Below are 16877 nucleotides of genomic sequence, written 5' to 3' on the forward strand. Positions count from 1 at the left end.
ACAGAGAAAATAGAATCGCCTAGAAGGGAACTCTCTCATCTTACTTCCGTGGAAGAGGAGCCTTACATCCTTCCTAAGAACTTTCCCTGTGGTTGGTGCCTGTCTCACCACTTTAGAGTCGTAGTCTGTCCGGGCTTTATTTCTTCTTTCTTTTTTCTTTTTAAATTTATTTGTTTATTTTTGGCTGCATTGGGTCTTCGTTGCTGCACGTGGGCTTTCTCTAGTTGCGGCAAGTGAGGGCTACTCTTTGTTGCGGTGCGCGGGCTTCTCATTACAGTGGCTTCTCTTGTTGCGGAGCCCGGGCTCTAGGTGCGCGGGCTTCAGTAGTTGCGGCGCATGGGCTCAGTAGTTGTGGCTCGCGGGCTCTAGAGTGCAGGCTCAGTAGTTGCGGCAAACAGGCTTAGTTGCTCCGTGGCATGTGGGATCTTCCTGAACCAGGGCTTGAACCTGTGCCCCCTGCATTGGCAGGCAAATTCTTAACCACTGTGCCACCAAGGAAGCCCTGGGCTTTATTTCTTGAGTCTGTCCTTTGCTCTGCCCCCTACCTGGCCCACTTCCCAGACATTCCTCTGGGTATTTATGATATCCCCCAGGCCTCCCCTGAGTGGTCTTTCTGCCACTGCTCTCTTCTCCTTCCTGGGCCTTCTGTTCCCTACCCCACATCTCACATACCTTCTCTTGAACCTATAGAGAGACCCTCCAACAGCCTGAACCTGGCATTCATACATCTTGGTTAAGAGTCCTGGGGAAAATTCTTTTTGAGTAAACTAGAATCTGTAAGCAGATAACACTATCCTAAAGTGGGTGAAGCAGGTAGACTTTAAATATAAAGATTATGGATGCCACCAGCAGTTTATATACAGGAGCCAATGCTATGTTTGCAGTGTTAAAAGTGTGACAGGCTTTTAGCTATACATTTTTAAAGAACTGACGGTCACTCTTGCCCGAACAGTCCAGGCCTGAATTACAGATGACTCTCAATAAAAATTAGAGCTACACCCAGCTGGCCCCATAAAAGAGAAGAGCTGAAGTTCATCCCTCTGGGACAGCCTGAGGCAATGATACTCACATTGATCCTGTTACTGGGTAAGTGGGGGGATGCAGAAGGACCCAGTCTCCTCGGGGACCATAGGCTGTTGGAATATCTCCATCCTCCATTGGAGTCTGCATGGAGGAGTGAGAAACAGTGAGCCCTCTCTGACTTGCAGTACTTCTCTTTCTTCCCACTTGGTCTTGGCATTAAAGCTCTCTGGACTGGTTTTTGCTCATACTCTGTGAGTCTGTGCAAAAGTCCATTTAGAAGACCTGTTTGTAGCTCCAATTTTGGAATAAGAAAGTCAGACCTTAATCAGACTAATTCCCACCTTCCATCCGCTTTCCAGCCCTACCACCTACTCATTCTGTGTAGCAATTCTCTCTCCCTGTACAAACATCACTCTCCTTTCCTCTGTTTTCCTTTGTGGTCAAATCTGGCCATTCAGCAGGGACCATTCAAACCTCACCTTTCCAGGGAGACTTCTGGGCTCTGCCTATCCTCGCCTCTCTCACAGTCCTGTCCTATCCTCTCAGCATACTCTGCTTTCTGTTAGAGGTGTTACTCTGCCTGACTTATCTCCCCTACTATACCATGGATTTTTCCAGGAAACAAATTCAGTCTGAGACTTGTGAGCATATCCCCTAGGCCCCAGCCTAATGTTGCTGGCTGAATGTGACTTGCTATGGAAGAGGTATATCATTTCCAGCCACATACTAAATGCCTCACATTCATTATTCCATTTAATCGTTCCTTGGTAGCTGTCATCCCATTCTGCAAATGATAAAACTGAGACTCAGAGAAGTTAAATGACTTGCCCAGGATCACATAAGTAGCAAGTGACTGAGCTGAATTTGAACCCAGGTTTTGTTGTGTTTATTCCACCCTCCCTTCCCACCCCCCAGTGCCCCAGGCCCCTACAGGCTCCTGCAGTGTAAATTGAGGAGTGGGAGGAGACAGAAGTGCTAACTCACTTAGGTGAGTAAACACTGCTTTGCAAGCACAGTCTTTTCCCACCAAAACATGTATTTTATATGCCTTTGAACACTTTTTAAGCATCTCTTGAAAGAATGGAGTAAATGTGAACAACACAGTTAAAGGCAGGAGCAAGAAAAGAGAGAATCAAGAGTTAGGTTTCTGGACTTCCCTGGTGGCGCAGTGTTTAAGAATCTGCCTGCCAATGCAGGGGACATGGGTTTGAGCCCTGGTCCAGGAAGATCCCACATGCCGCAGAGCAAGTAAGCCCCTGCACCACAACAGCTGAGCCTGCACTCTAGAGCCCGCGAGCCACAACTACTGAAGCCCGCTCGCCTAGAGCCGTGCTCCGCAACAAGAGAAGCCACCGCAATGAGAAGCCTGCGCACCGCAACAAAGAATAGACCCTACTTGACGCCACTAGAGAAAGCCCACATGCAGCAACGAAGACCCAACACAGCCAAAAATAAATTGATTAATTAAAGAATTTTTTTAAAAAAAGAGCTAGGTTTTCTTCCGATAGTTCTCCTCCTCATTAGAGAGTTTGGTTTATAGGTTTAGGAGGAGAGAAGGGGGAAGAAAGGAACTTCCAGCTGGGGAAATGGTGCAGCTAAAAAAGCATGGCCAGCTTTGGGGAGATACACAAGCAAAGATAAATTTTGCTGTAATTCACTCAATGAAATCTCTTCATTTTGCCTACTTAAAAGAGACCTCAGGGAAAATGTAAAAAGGTTGATATTGCTTTCCGGATGTCGGACTGATATTTCTTGTCTGTATGACCTAACGAGATGGGACTAGAGGTCACCCAGAACACTTAGGCTACGTGCCACTGTGTCTTTAACATGTCTCCTCCCAGTGAACAGAGGTGCTGACACCTCCACTTCATGGCAAGTGGAATAGTGTGCTTCAAACCCAAATCTCCTCACCCTGCGCCAAGGCCTTCTTCCTCTGCCTGTTCTCCTGGGCTTTGGTCCTCATCACCTGAATGCGCACTGTACATCCAGGAACTTGTGTAAGGAGAAGAGGCAACCTCTCGTTTCCCCACTCATGGCAATTTCCCACCAGGCCTCAGGGCCCTGGGACTGATGCCTCCTTATTATGGGGTACTGGCCATCTGTCTTGACAGCAATAGCAAGAGAAAGAACTATGGAATCCAGTTCACTGTACATTCAAGCTGCATCAAAGGTCGGGTGTCGCTGCAGAAACAAGAAAGATGTTTTAAAGAGCATGGTCCACATTTCCAGGGCTAGTTAAACTGTATCTAGAGCACCATGTTCAGTTCTGGACCTCACACTGACATCCACTTAAGCTGACCAGGTTGTGAGGGGACTGGAAACAATACTCTATGAAGGATTCTCAAAGGAACCGCGAATATGGCAGTGGTAATATCTAGTCTCTAAAGAATTGTCTTGAAGGACTTCCCTGGTGGTCCAGAGGTTAAGACTCTGTGCTCCCAATGCAGGGGGCCCGGGTTCAATCCCTGGTCAGGGAACTAGATCCCGCATGCTGCAACTAAGACCTGGCATAGCCAAATAAATAAATATTAAAAAAAGAATTGTCTTGAGGTAAAGGAACCTGATGGGGCCTGGGAAGGGGAGGCAGGGCAAGTGGGAGAAAGCTCCAGGCAGGCAGCTTGCACTTAGTAAGAGGACCCTGCATGAGGCTCAGAACTTCCCAAAGATGGAATGAATGGTAGTGATCTCCCTTCCTCTGGGTGTGCCCGAAGCAGAGGCAAAAGGAGCATGGGACTGGGGGAAGGATCAGGTTGGCAAATAGCAGCTTTTACAGATGAAATGTAGCCCGTGGGGTTTTCATTGCAAAGATATGATCTGCCTTCTTATTCTGCATTTTCAATTCATGACACGGGGAAACAGAACAGCCAGGAGCTTTTTGGAACATAGAAGAGTCTAAGGTAGCCAGTTGCAAATGACCCAGAAACCAAAGGGACCCACATTTAGCAAATTTGCTTGCAATAAACATTATTCCTATTTTAAACACTTACACATCCTGAACCAGAGACTGTCATTTCTGGCTCCAACTTCAGAAACAATAACACACCCTTAGGGCTTGTAATCCACACTAGAGAAATCATTAGCTCACTCATCAAGCACCATCCGAAAGAGTCGTTGTATCTCATTCAAATCAAACCAAACCTGCAAATATTTACCGAGCACTTTGCTGGTGCAAAGAGAACCAAGATGATGAGATCTGGTCCCTGCCATCCAGGCACCAGCAAAAGCGGGATGGAGAACAGGTTGGTGAAAAGCTTAATTATCATGTCACCTCTTCCAGCACTTTTCCCACCTATCGGGATTATTTCTTTAAAATTGCCAGCAGCACCACTAGGCTGTGAGTTTCCTCAGAGACAGTAAAGCTTATTGGCTAAGACACAGCATTTGCACCTGTAGAGACTAAGTTCACCTCCTCACCTGGCCATGTGTCAGCTGTAACTTTGGACACATTGCTTTACTGCCTTATACTTCAGTTTCTTCAAACCTAAACAATAGAACCCATTATTGTGTGAATTAGATTAAATACCACAGGCAAAGCGCTTAGCACTGTGGCCTGATCCATACATAAGTGCTCAGTAAATATTTGCTGCTGCTGCTGCTGCTGCTACTACTGCTACTACTACTACTGTAGTGGGGGTTACTCTAATGTAGGGGTTAGTTTCTAAAGTAAATCCATAAGGTGAAATCCATACCTAATCACTATGATACCTCAAAATCCCACCTTGCGTGTCCTCAGAAGCATATGCACTTGAATAGTTGCCAGCACAACACTTTTCGTTCTCACTCTCTTTTTCACAGGCCCACTTAAATTAATAACAGCTAATAATGAGGGCTTATTACATGGGAGGCACTGGTCTAAAACTTTACGTGTATTAGCCTGTTTAATTTCATATCAACTGTGTAGCGTAAGTACTAGCATTTTCTCTGTTTCACCTATGAGGAAACTAAAGCACAGAACACACATTCTTAACAACTGGTCTGACTATCTCTCCTAAGGTAAATAGGATATGACTACACCCTAATGCTAATGTCAGTATGCCCAACCATTTACACAAGTCCTGGGATACAGCAGGCGTTCAGTAAATGTTTGTGGAATGAATGAGTTCCTCAGGTTACTAGTTGTAGGAAATATTGCCTTTGTGCAGGGAACCCATATCCCCATAAACTCTCAAACAGCAGAGGGGAAATTGGACTGGGGTGAGGCCATCAGGCAGTGTCCCCATATCAGAAGCCTCTTTGGTATTCTTTGCTCATGCTTAGCCAGTTCAGCCTGTTCCTAGGTCGAATCTCCATCCTTAATCCTCCATGAGGCCAGCTCATTCCCAGCTCACGTGATCCCACAGCAGCAAGTCTTCATCCCATGCCATTGTCATCTGTGACATCTTGGAACCACCATGTCACCACTGGGGTGATGGTGTGAAGGGGGCAGAAAAAGAGGCTTATAACCTTTAGCACACTTCGGAGGAACTCCAATAAATCGATGTTTCTCTAACTGGAATGATGGGAGGAGGTACAGAGGTGTATTCTCAAGGGTCCGTGCGTTTTCTCCAGGAACTTTTAAGTGATGTGTTTTTGTTTCAATTATGATGTGACAAAATTTGGAATGCGTATATTCTAGAGGCATTCTAGAGTATATTCTAGAGTATATTCTAGGCATTTTAGAGTATATTCTAGAGGCAAAGCCTGGAATCAGAAATCCTGGATGCAAATCCTGACTTTGCCGCTTGGCAGTGTATGGCCTTGCATCTAGCTTCCTGGACAAGGTGAGAAGTATAATGAAGTAAGCGAGTTGCCCTCTTGACTTTCTTTTCCTTCCACCCCACCCAGGCAGGCAAGGAACCTGTTCTAGTTTGTATTTACAGTTAGGTCCTTGCCTTTGGTACAAGACTTCCTGGAGAAGGTGACTCCTGAGCTGATGCCAGAGAGAATGAGCTGGCATCCACCAGCACATATGTTATATAACCATTAGATTCATTTCTACAATGTCTTATGGTTTGTGATGGATTCTCCCATGCATTTGGTCCTGACAAAAGCTAAGTGAGGTAAGGTAGCAATATATAAATATATAGAGAGTCAATCCTCATTATTCACAGATTGCATATGTACAAATTCACCTACTTGTTAAAATTGATCTGTAACCCCAAAATCAACACTCACAGCACTTTACAGTCATTTGCAGAAATGGGCAGAGCAGTAAAAAATTTGAGCTGCCCATCGCATACATTCCCAGCTGAGGTCGAACAAGGTGACACTCTGCCTTCATGTTTCAGCTCTCATACTGCAAACAAGCTCCTTTTCGCCATCTATTTTCACATTTTGTGCTCTTTTTCTTAGAGATTTTGATGTTTAAAATGTCTCCAAGCATAGTAGTATACAAGGAGATTGTGATGTGACTTATAGAGAAAGTATGTGTTAGATGAGCTTCATTCAGGCATGAATTCCAGTGCTGCTGGCCAGGAGTTCAATGTCAGTGAATCAACAATAATATTAAACAAGGTGTCTTTAAACAGAAACACACAGAAAAGGAGGTTATGTGTTTCCCCTCAGAATAGCAGTTCAAATATTTGTTAATGCAACATTCCCAGTCACTCTGTAGGACAAACTATCACAAATAATGAGAACAGAGTGAAGACCATACTCTATAATATATACAATATATAAAATAAGGGAACCGAGGCTCAGAGAGGTTAGAGAATCTGCCCAAAAGGCCCAAGGTCACACATCTAATGGGTGCCAGGCAGGTCTGAGTCCATACTCCACCCACTACCACCCTCTGCCTGTCGGGATTCATGGTCAAAAGAGTTGTATGAACAATTGCTATTTGTGGAGTTTGAGTAAGGAGAATTCGCTCTAGCTGTTTTCAGCTTCTCCTTTGCTATGCTGGTCTTTATTTCCCCTCCTGTCCCTCTTTGTTTGTTTTTGGATCAACTGTAATTGTTTTGTCATAGCATGGAAGGTCCTTCCAAGCAAATGAATCTGTAGGCACCTCTTGCTACATAGCACAAGTCTTTCCAAGGAGGGACCTAGGAATAGAGCAGGACAACCAACCTGGGAATCAACTCCTATTCAAGTTCATATGTGAACCAATGAAAATTATCCTCCATTATTCTTAATAATATTTTAAAGTCTAGAATGGGGCAGATGGGAGAAGAGGTGTTAAAGGAACCTCTGCACCCTCCTTAACCCTCACGCCCTCACCCCCGGCAGCCTTCACAAATCCTTGAGATGCCTACCCCTCCCCATTGAGGAGCAATGCCTCTTTGTAAGCGTTTTCAAACACTCAGTGTCATTTTGTGGGAATTTAGATCCAACATATCTCTTTTCACAGGTCCCACAATGCTTCAGTGATGATGAGTTTGACAGGCATGACAGAAGAAAGGCAGGAGGGCGGAGGAGAAGAGAGAGGATTAACAAGTGTCTGCGAAGTGGCATTTATATTTAGAATTTCCTTCCCTTTCAAGGGTTGGTGTGCCAGTCAGGACTCTTGGTATAAACAACAGAACCCACTTAGCTCATTTTAATGGAAAGAGAATTTATTAAAGAATATTAGATAGTTCTCAGAATCTCCAGGACAGCCAAAGAGTGCAGCATAAAGGGAGCCAGCCAGGAAAGTGCCCAAACCACGAAGTGAGAGTACACCTTCGAAGGCCCCACTGGCAACATGCCTGGGCATAAACACCACGGCTTTCACCAAACACGCTGAACACTGAACACCAAAACCTCAGGCTCTGACACTCCCAAGGCTTCCTGCTACACTTCTGAACTGGATTCTTCCATGGGTACCTCCAATTGGTAGAGCCCAGGTCACATGACCGAGGACTGGCCTGGTCTCATACATGATGGATCCCCAAATGGGGACCAGATCAACTTGTTAACTTGCTGAGTGACCTCAGGGAAGTCACTGAACTCACTTGTTCTAGTTCCTTGCCTTTAGTGTGGAGGATTTAGCTCAGTGTGCTCTAAGGTGACTTTCAGCTCAAAAATGCTATAATTTGGTGATTCTAAGCATCTGAGAATGTTTTATTTAGCACTCAGCCACCCCAGGATGTTTGATAAAATCTGATCATTTGGACAAGCCCCAAGAAAAGAACAGATCAGAGCCTGCATTGGGTGTTGGGAGCCCACCTGATGGGAGAATGTGTGTCTGTAGTGGGAGGTGGGGAGGGGGATGATGAAAGTATGGAGAATTTTAGAACTTGAAGGAATTAAAGACTTCCTCTTTTTTTTCTTTCTTTCTTTCTTTCTTTCTTTCTTTCTTTCTTTCTTTCTTTCTTTCATTTCAAATATGGAAACTGAGCCTCAGAGAAGGAAATGAGGAATCTAAGTTCACAGAGTTAGTTAAAGGCAGAACTGGGATTAGCATTACCTTTTCTGCTTTCCATTCCAGGGTTCTGTCCCCAATGCAAAGAATGACAAACAGATTTCCTTTCCTTTCCTGTGTCAACTCTAGTGAATTAGCATGGCTGCCTTGAGCACTATATTCAGGAAGGTTCCCAGGTCCTTCAGGGCTCAGTGGGAAAAGTGCTATAGTTGATTAGCAATGTCTGTCATGGCCACAGGAGGGGAGAGTAGTCACCCAGGTTCTGCCATCCCTAATTTACCAGGCCTCATTATAGAATCAAATTGCCAGTGAGGAACTGGAGGCTCATTCTCCACAGAGAACCAGTAGGTGAAAAAGGGTAGAAAACTCCATAACCCGTTCTGCAGAAGGCTCTTAGAAAGAGCCCAAAATTAAGAAGTGGTAGTCAATGTATGCTTAGGGAACCAGCTCACGCCTACATTCAAAGTTTGCTAAGTTACATTGGGAACAAAGAGTATTGCAAACTGTGAAAAGGGCATGTGAAAACAAGGATCTGAGAGCTGGGGGAACAAGTCCCTAAAAAAGCAGAATGAGATAACAGTTAAATTAGAGATGCATTGTACAATGTGCACCCAGAAGTTTTTTTTGGGGGGGGGTTATGTTATCCTAACTAAAATATCATTGCTTAGATTGAGACAGTGAAACTAATTTATTTTCATGAACAGAGTTATATGTAAAAGCTATATGAGCATATGGCTAAATTGAATTCTAGTTAATAATAATGATGATGGTGATAATAATAACTATCTCATTTAATCCTCATTACAAACTTGTGAAATAAATACTATTATCATCACTGTCTTATAGGTGGAGAATCTGAGCTTTGGATGGCTGAGGGACTTCCCTAAGGTCACACAATTAATGCATGGCAAAGCTGGGCTTCGAATCAAAAAAATCATGATTTTTTTTTTCCCGTTCATGTTAATTAAAAGTCGGATCCAATCTGAGGCATGTTTGAGAATTTGTGGAAGTTACTAGAAGTGAGATATGAACCTTTGCAGAACTGACCCTAACATCCTAACCCCTCTTAATAGAGAAGTGACATCATGATCTTCCCCTTGTTTTCAGCTACTAAAATTCAAATCACCAAACTTCTTAGCCTCTCTGGGAAAACTAAGCAACCCATCACTTCAAAGGAAGCTCGTGGGGTTTGTGCACAGCGATTTCACGTCTTCCCCAAAACACCGACATAGCCAATCCAGGTTAAAGGATATCAGCATTGCCACACACTCTTCTTTTTCCCAAATTAATCAAGAAGTAGGAATTTCTGACAAATGCCATCTGCTGATTTTTCAGAGAGACAAGTTTTGGTGGTGTGACCAGCAGGTGCCTCGGCTTTTTCTAGCATGCAGTACCAAAATAGTCACCATGGCAACCCTCAGAGGGCAGACTTCCAAAGAGATGCATTGTGAGCACAGAAACTCTAGAGCACTTTCAAGCAAGAAGGAAGGAGGCTCAGTGGGCAGGTTTCCAATGTGGGGAGCAGGAGCTTCTCCCCACAACCCCAGGCCGGACCGCAGGCTGCTATGTACTTGGTACAGCCAGGCTCTCAGCCACCCTGGGGCTTTTGCTCCCAGGAAGAGAGAGGAAATGTGAATTTGTGAGGAATGGCAGGCGGAACAGGCAACTCCAAGATTTTTTGCTGGGACTAAAGTGGCTTGGGAGTGGGACAAGTCCCTTGGAGGAGGGACAAAAAAGGCATGGCCCTGGGCTGGAACTTGGCAGGAGACTTGGGTTCTAATTGCTAACCAAGTGACCTTGGGTGATTGACCTCACCTCTCTGAGTCTCAGCTTCTCATTTGTGAAATGGGGGTGGTGAACTCACCCTGCCTCATCACAGGGGAAACTGAGGATACGATATGATGCTTGTGGAAGCTCTTGGTAAGGCGCTCAACGGGCAGCACAGATCAAAGAGAGTAGAGATTTGGGGTTCAGGAAGCCTGGGTTCCTGACCAGGCTCTGCTACTTTCTGATCCTATGAGCCTGGGCAAGTGACAGAGCTTCCCAGACCTCAGTCTCCTCACCTCACAGGGACGATAATAAGTACTGCCTGGCAATGTGGGTGTGCAGGTTAATGAGGTATAACATTTGTGATCAGGGATGCAAGTCTGCTCCGTCCTCTGGGCTCCTGGGGCTTCTGAATCCTGGGCTCCTCTGTGACCTGGGATTCCACACTCCCCTGTGGTGTTAGAAGCACAGCCAAGACAGGATTAAATGTAAGGATTTTACCTGGGGAAGCAGTTGAGAGAAAAGGGGGAGGGAGCTGGGAGAGGCCAGCTGGGAGAGCCATCACACCAGAATGCAAGTCTGACCTAAATGCAGGAGGGTGGGGAAGAAGGTTGGCCGGAAGCATCCTAGACCTCAGCTATGCGCTGAGGAAGCCTGAGGAAGGCCGTGAGGGAGTCTTCAAACCACAGTCAACTCTCAGAGAAGCCCCTGTGTCCTGGAGACTATGAGTAATAGCACCTGGGACTCACTCAGTGGCTGACTGGGTGGGAGCAGCCCATAGGAAGTGTGGCCTCAACACAAGTACGAGTGCACAGCAGCTGGGGCCCTTGGTCAGTTTGGCTCCCTGTCTGCAAGGCATGCCCACACCCACAGTCCCTCATCCAGAACATTATAGGAACTAGGACTCAAAGATGTCTCTGGACCCCAACTCTGGGAGAAACAACATTCTTGATTAGATTATATAGGAAAGCTGCACATGCCCTGTGTCTCTGTCTATACTTAAATGCACACGTGTGTGGGTACACATGCTATTTGTCAGTGCACACATATATGAATGAGTATATCTGCATATGTGGATAAGTATTTGTATTTATGTGTATGTGTGTGTGAATTTATACAATGATACCGTTAGAACTATGCTAAGCATTTTACCACAGTATCCCTCATCTTTACAACTATCTTTGAGGTAGATAAGGTAGGTAAACTTATGTTTTCCCCAACATGCCATTCCGGTAACACAAAGCAGAGCCAAGGATTGAATCAGGAATATTTTCCTTCAAGATCTGAGCTCTTGTCCTCTTCACCACACCCCCGCCCACTCATATGACCATTTATTACATGAAACCACAGATGTGTGCACATATAAGAAAAGTTAAGACACAGGAGGCAAATATACATGGAGAGGTATAGATTGCTTATAGGTTGGTGGCTGATGAGGGGACATGCTTCCAGAAGCACACCCCCAATATAATTCTATTAGTGTATGCCATCGGGAAACATATATTGCATTCTAGCTGTAAGAATTTCTATATAATAAGCTACAGCACAAATTTTAGAGATTCTAAGCAATTTGAGGCTCTGATTCTTCTAGCACAATCCTACAGGAGTCCCTTTTCTTGTCCTTCCCCCAAATCCTTGCTTCCATGGCAAGTTTTTCAGAGTGCTTTGTGGAGGTTTTTTGTCCTGATTGAGAGGTATTTAAAAAATAACACAATCAACCCCAACACGTTAGTGTTCTGAATTTGTCTTTGCTTGTTTCCTGGCAGTATGAAATACTAGTCTGGAGAAGTCAATTTAAAATCAGGCACAGTTACCATTTATTGAGCACAGGTACGGTGCTTGAGATTTCCATAAACAATCACATTTGAATTTGGTTCTTACCAAAATGATCCTCATTTTACAGATGAAGAACTGAGGCTGTAAGAGTTTAGGAGACTTGGTTGAGTTACTCTGTTCGTAAGGGGGCAGAACAGAGACTGAAGCTGGGCTTTGCTGGATCTACAGCCCGGCTCTTTCCACCGTTTTAACGCTCTGCGGAGAAGCCATAATTTGCCCAGTGCTTGGTATTCCACGCTATGCTATTTGTTAGTTCTGCTGTATCCTGGGAGCCTGCAGGCCCAGCCAACCCCAGGAGGGCCGCCTGGGGCCAGGGCAGGTAGACTTACCTGGAAGAGCACCAGCCTGGCTATCAGCATATCCACTTTCTTCCCATCTCCTTTTGCAGCCTCCTTCCTCCGTTCACAATGACAGTCCAACTTCTGCCAGTCCTGATTGCCATTCAAGCCTTTTTTTCTTTTTAAGGATTTTGAGGAAGAAAACCATCGTGTGCTCAAAAGGGTCCTGGCAATCAGAAGTGTCTGGAGATTTTGAGCTGTTAACGCAGAGAGGTGGCAAAAGTCCTTTCTAGGACATCCTTAGGAGCCCAAATGGCAGCTAGAGTCAACGTGGCTAGATCTGAACAGGTTTCCAAAGCACGGCCGTAAGTGGGTGAGGGCTGTAACGAAGGCCCCAATGTTTGGAGAGCATTGCACAGTCTGTCAGATGCTTCCAGCCCCACACTGTCTCTCAGTCCTCACAGCAACCCCATGCAGTGAGTGGTGTTACCCCTTTTCACAGTTAAGGAAACTGGTCAGAGAGGTACAGTGACTTGCCCAATGGCAGATAGCTAAGAGGTGGAGCTGAGACTCCAACCCAGTTCTTCTGACTCCAGGCCCATCATCTCAGGATTGTATCTGGGTGGTCCTCATACCTGTACGAGGGGCCAGTGGCAGGGTCAGTGGAAAGTAGCAGAGGAGCCTGGAAGCAGTAGGGGCCTCTGTAAAAGGTAAAATTGTCTTTGCCGGCTTGGGTTGCCGTAACCAGTACCATAGACTGAGTGGCTTAAACAACAGATAATTATTTCTTACAGTTCTGGAGGATGGTAGTCCAAGATCAGGGTGCCAGCATGGTTGGGTTCTGGTGAAAGCCCTCTTCCTGGTTTGCTGTCTTCTTCCTTGGTTTGCTTGTCCTCACGTGTCAGGGAGTGAAAGCAGAGAGAGGAAGCTCTGTCCTGTCGCTTCTGATAAGGGCACTAATCCCATCATGTGGGCTTCACCTTCATGACCTAATTACCTCCCAAAAGCTCTGTCTCCAAAGACCATCACACTGGGGATTAGGCTTTCAACATATGAATTTGGGGAACACAAATATTTAGACCATAGCAGAAATAGAGAGCCCTGGAGGCCCATTTCAATTGGTGCAAGGAACCAAGCACCCACCATGCTAGGCACCGGGGATATGGCATGAACAAGGCCTCCCAGACCCTGCCCTTAGAGTGTCATAATCCAGTGGGGGAGACCAACAGTTAAAAAGACAACCAACACAGAGTGATAAATGTTCTGGGAAAGGAACATACAGGCTCTGTTGGAGCACATGGGAGGGCACCTCACCCAGACATGATATAAGGCCTCTTGATTCATTTTCCAAGTATATAAAACTGACTTAAGATTTGAGGTAGAAGTGAAAAAGGAGGTGGTGGCTGTAGGAGGAGAGATACAGGAAGGCTTCCCAGAAGATGTGTACAGCCTTTTGAAGCTGTAGCCTTGAAGAATGGGTAGAATTTTCATGTGCAAAGATTTGGAGGAGAATCATTTCAGCCTAAGGAAAGAGACTGGTCCCTGATAGAGGCATGAATGGGGGATATGCCCGGTGGACAAGAGCTCATCTCCAGGGTCTTTGGGTGGACTGCTTGGTGCAGAGTACCAGGAGACACAGCTGGAAAAGCAGATGGAGAGGGGGTCAAGTAAGTGCCTTCCAAGATGTGGACTTTGTCCAATAGGCCATGGGGAGCCTTTGCCAGCATTTTGCGTGGGGCAGTGACACCCTTGGGCCTGCATCTTGGAAAGGTGGTTTTCAGGGCAGTTTGGGTGATATTGGGGAGAATATGGAAGCATAGGACCAGTACCAGTGTGTAGGTGAGAGATGATAAGGGCATCAGTCCTCAGGCAAGAGATAAATCAGGGGGGTAGTCACCCAGGCTGGCAGAACCAGAGGGAGCAGAGCCAGAGGGCAAGCCCCAATGGTGTCTGAGAAGAAGAAGTTGAAGATCCACCTGGAGGAGCCAGGTGTATCTTCCATCCAAGGGGCAAGCTCAAGGTTAGGGATGAAAAGAAGCACCAGAGGGCTAAAGCAGAGCAAACAGAGGGACACAGTGGGAGTAAGAGGCCAGAGGAAGCAAGGGGTGTAAGGGCTCTTGCTGGAAATGGGCCTCAGACTGCTAACTCTGTGTGTGTGTGTATGTGTGTGTGTTTGTGTGCGTGTGCACTCTGGGCTGTGCGTATGTGTGATATATGCACAAACGTGCTGAGCAGGGAGGAAAGATGACCTGGGTTAAAGAGTGATAGATCAAGAGGATAATGAGGGTCCCCTAAGAGGTTAGATGAGACAGGCAGCCAGGAGCAGTCTTAGCATCCACATGGGCAGTCGCCCCTCAGCACCTGAATCAAGAGAATGAAGAGCAGTGAGCTTCGCACAGAACAGTTCTCTCTCCCTTGGTTCTACCCCCAGGAAAGCAGCACCTTCAGTCGCATGCATCTGTACAATCAGCCATCCAACCACCATGCTCCGCATACCTACTAAGTGATGCCCAAGACATGGAGATAAAAACCCAAAGTCTTTTTTCTTTTTTTAAAGACTTGAATTGAACTCCTTTCTGGCACTTTCCACAGGTTTCTAGGGGTTTTGTCCCTTGCACTCAGGGCTGAGGAAACTGGTTTGTCCACAGCCTGGTCATCCCAGGGGGTTCCTTTGAAAACTTCCTGTGGTGTCCAGGAGCAAGCAGCCTCCTGGACACACTGCCTGGTGAAACTCCAGATGAGAATGAACGGCATTTCTAAGACAATCCTCCCCAGTTCCTTTTCAGCACTGTGATTCCTTCCTTCCTTCCCTCCCCAGCTGGGCTAGCGTTTTCTGCCCATCGGAGCTCTGTGAGAGCATTTTAGGGCAATCCAGCCATCCCACTTCACCAGAGGCTGCCTGACCCCTGGCCGGCTGGTGGGTACTGTACCCACAGCCCAGGGCTTGTCTGTCTGCCCTCCCTCCTCTCCTGCTGCTGACGCACACAACCTATAATAAGCCTCTGTTACTTGGAGCTGGGGCGGCTAGTAGTAAGCTGAAACCGCTACTATATTTACACTCTTTCCACATTTAGACAAAGGCTATTTTTAACAGAAGGTCTATTTGTGGGGGATGCCCACGTCACACTCTGTTCACATGCATCTCACCAGCCTGAGTCTATTATTTTGATTTCACACTTGTACCAGGTCTCTTACCTTCCCTCTTCCTTCCATCATTTTGCTTTCATTTCATCTTTCTTTCTCCAGTTTCCTTCCTTTCTTTTCCCAGGGGGAAATCAGGATGAGAGGTCTTTGGCAGGCTGTGTTCCCATAGTTTTTCTGGGGATGCAAGGCACCATCCTCACAGGGCAGAGTGGGCAGTGGACACCAGGCCTGTGGACTGTTCTCAGTCTGTGGCAGGGGGCAAGGACAGACCCCAATCCCAAGGGGCTCCGGAAGGGCCTGTTCTGCCTCCACAGTCTGGGCGAGATGCTGGGACTGTCACAGCCTGGCCTTCCTTCTCCATGGCATTCCAATTCCGTGCATGCATGTGTGCGCGCGCGCGTGTGCTTGGGGGAGCACGGCTAGCAAGGCCACAAGAAAATAAGCCAGTTGGTCCATCGTTCATGCAGAGACTTTTTTTCAGCTTAAAAGTTAATTTTGTCAGACTTCTCTAAGACAGAGTTTTTGTATATTTTGATGAAAGAGGGTTTCATACTTTCTAGGTGAGTGATCCACTTAAGGGAAGGGGTGGGGAAATCAGTGGAATTAGCACATATTAAGTCCTCGATGTGGTCAGGCCCTCTACAGGCACTGTGGAAACCTGGACCCTGACAATTGTGCTGGGGGGTAGTCCTGCCGCACCCAGATTACAGGTGAGATGTAGAGAGATGAGTGACTGGCCTGGATTCACTTAGCTCATAAGTGGCTATGCTGGGACTGAAATCTACGTGTCTGGCTACAAACTGCATGCTGGCCCCAAATCTCACACCTTCCCTACTGCTTCCTTCTCACCTCCCCGAAAAAATAAAGTCTTCATTAATGCTGTTTTTATTATTTTCTTTCCCTGGTTCTGCTTCCCTCCTCAGCCCCCTACCCCGACTAGAAGAGACCTAACAACCTTGGAACCCTCAGCACTTGCTTGGTCTGCTTCTTTAGATTCTGAGCAGTAACAGATCTGAGATACAGTCACATTGGAGTCTAAAAAGCACGCCGGCCCCCAGGCTCCTGGGACCTCCCTAAAGGGTCCCAAGAGAAACCCCACGTTGTCAAATCTTGTTTTATTTCTGCCAACAATTTGGATTGTGGCTTCAGAGTGACGTATTTTTATTGTATTTCTAAGAGCAAAGGGTGCTGAGATTTGAACTCACATCAGACTACAGCAGAAACAGAATTGTAGGACACCCTGCCCTCCTTAGCCCAGCTTCTGTAGGTGTCAGAAAACTCATGGAAACCAAATGCCCCCTGGGTCCCTATCATCAAGACTTTTAAATTGCTGACTTGTCTCCGACATTTCCTGGAGACTCTGATAAGAGATTATTGTCTATTTGGTGTCCTAGAGTCAGGAGCCCTAATCCCAGGAGCCTTGTGGCTGTAACAGTAGGACTCATATTTAATTTGATTTCTTCTTCCTTAAAATGGAGATACTAATGCCACTTTGCCCACTCACCCACTTC

This window comes from Grampus griseus (assembly GCF_964374135.1).
Source record: "Grampus griseus genome assembly, chromosome: 6".
NCBI lineage: Eukaryota > Metazoa > Chordata > Mammalia > Artiodactyla > Delphinidae > Grampus > Grampus griseus.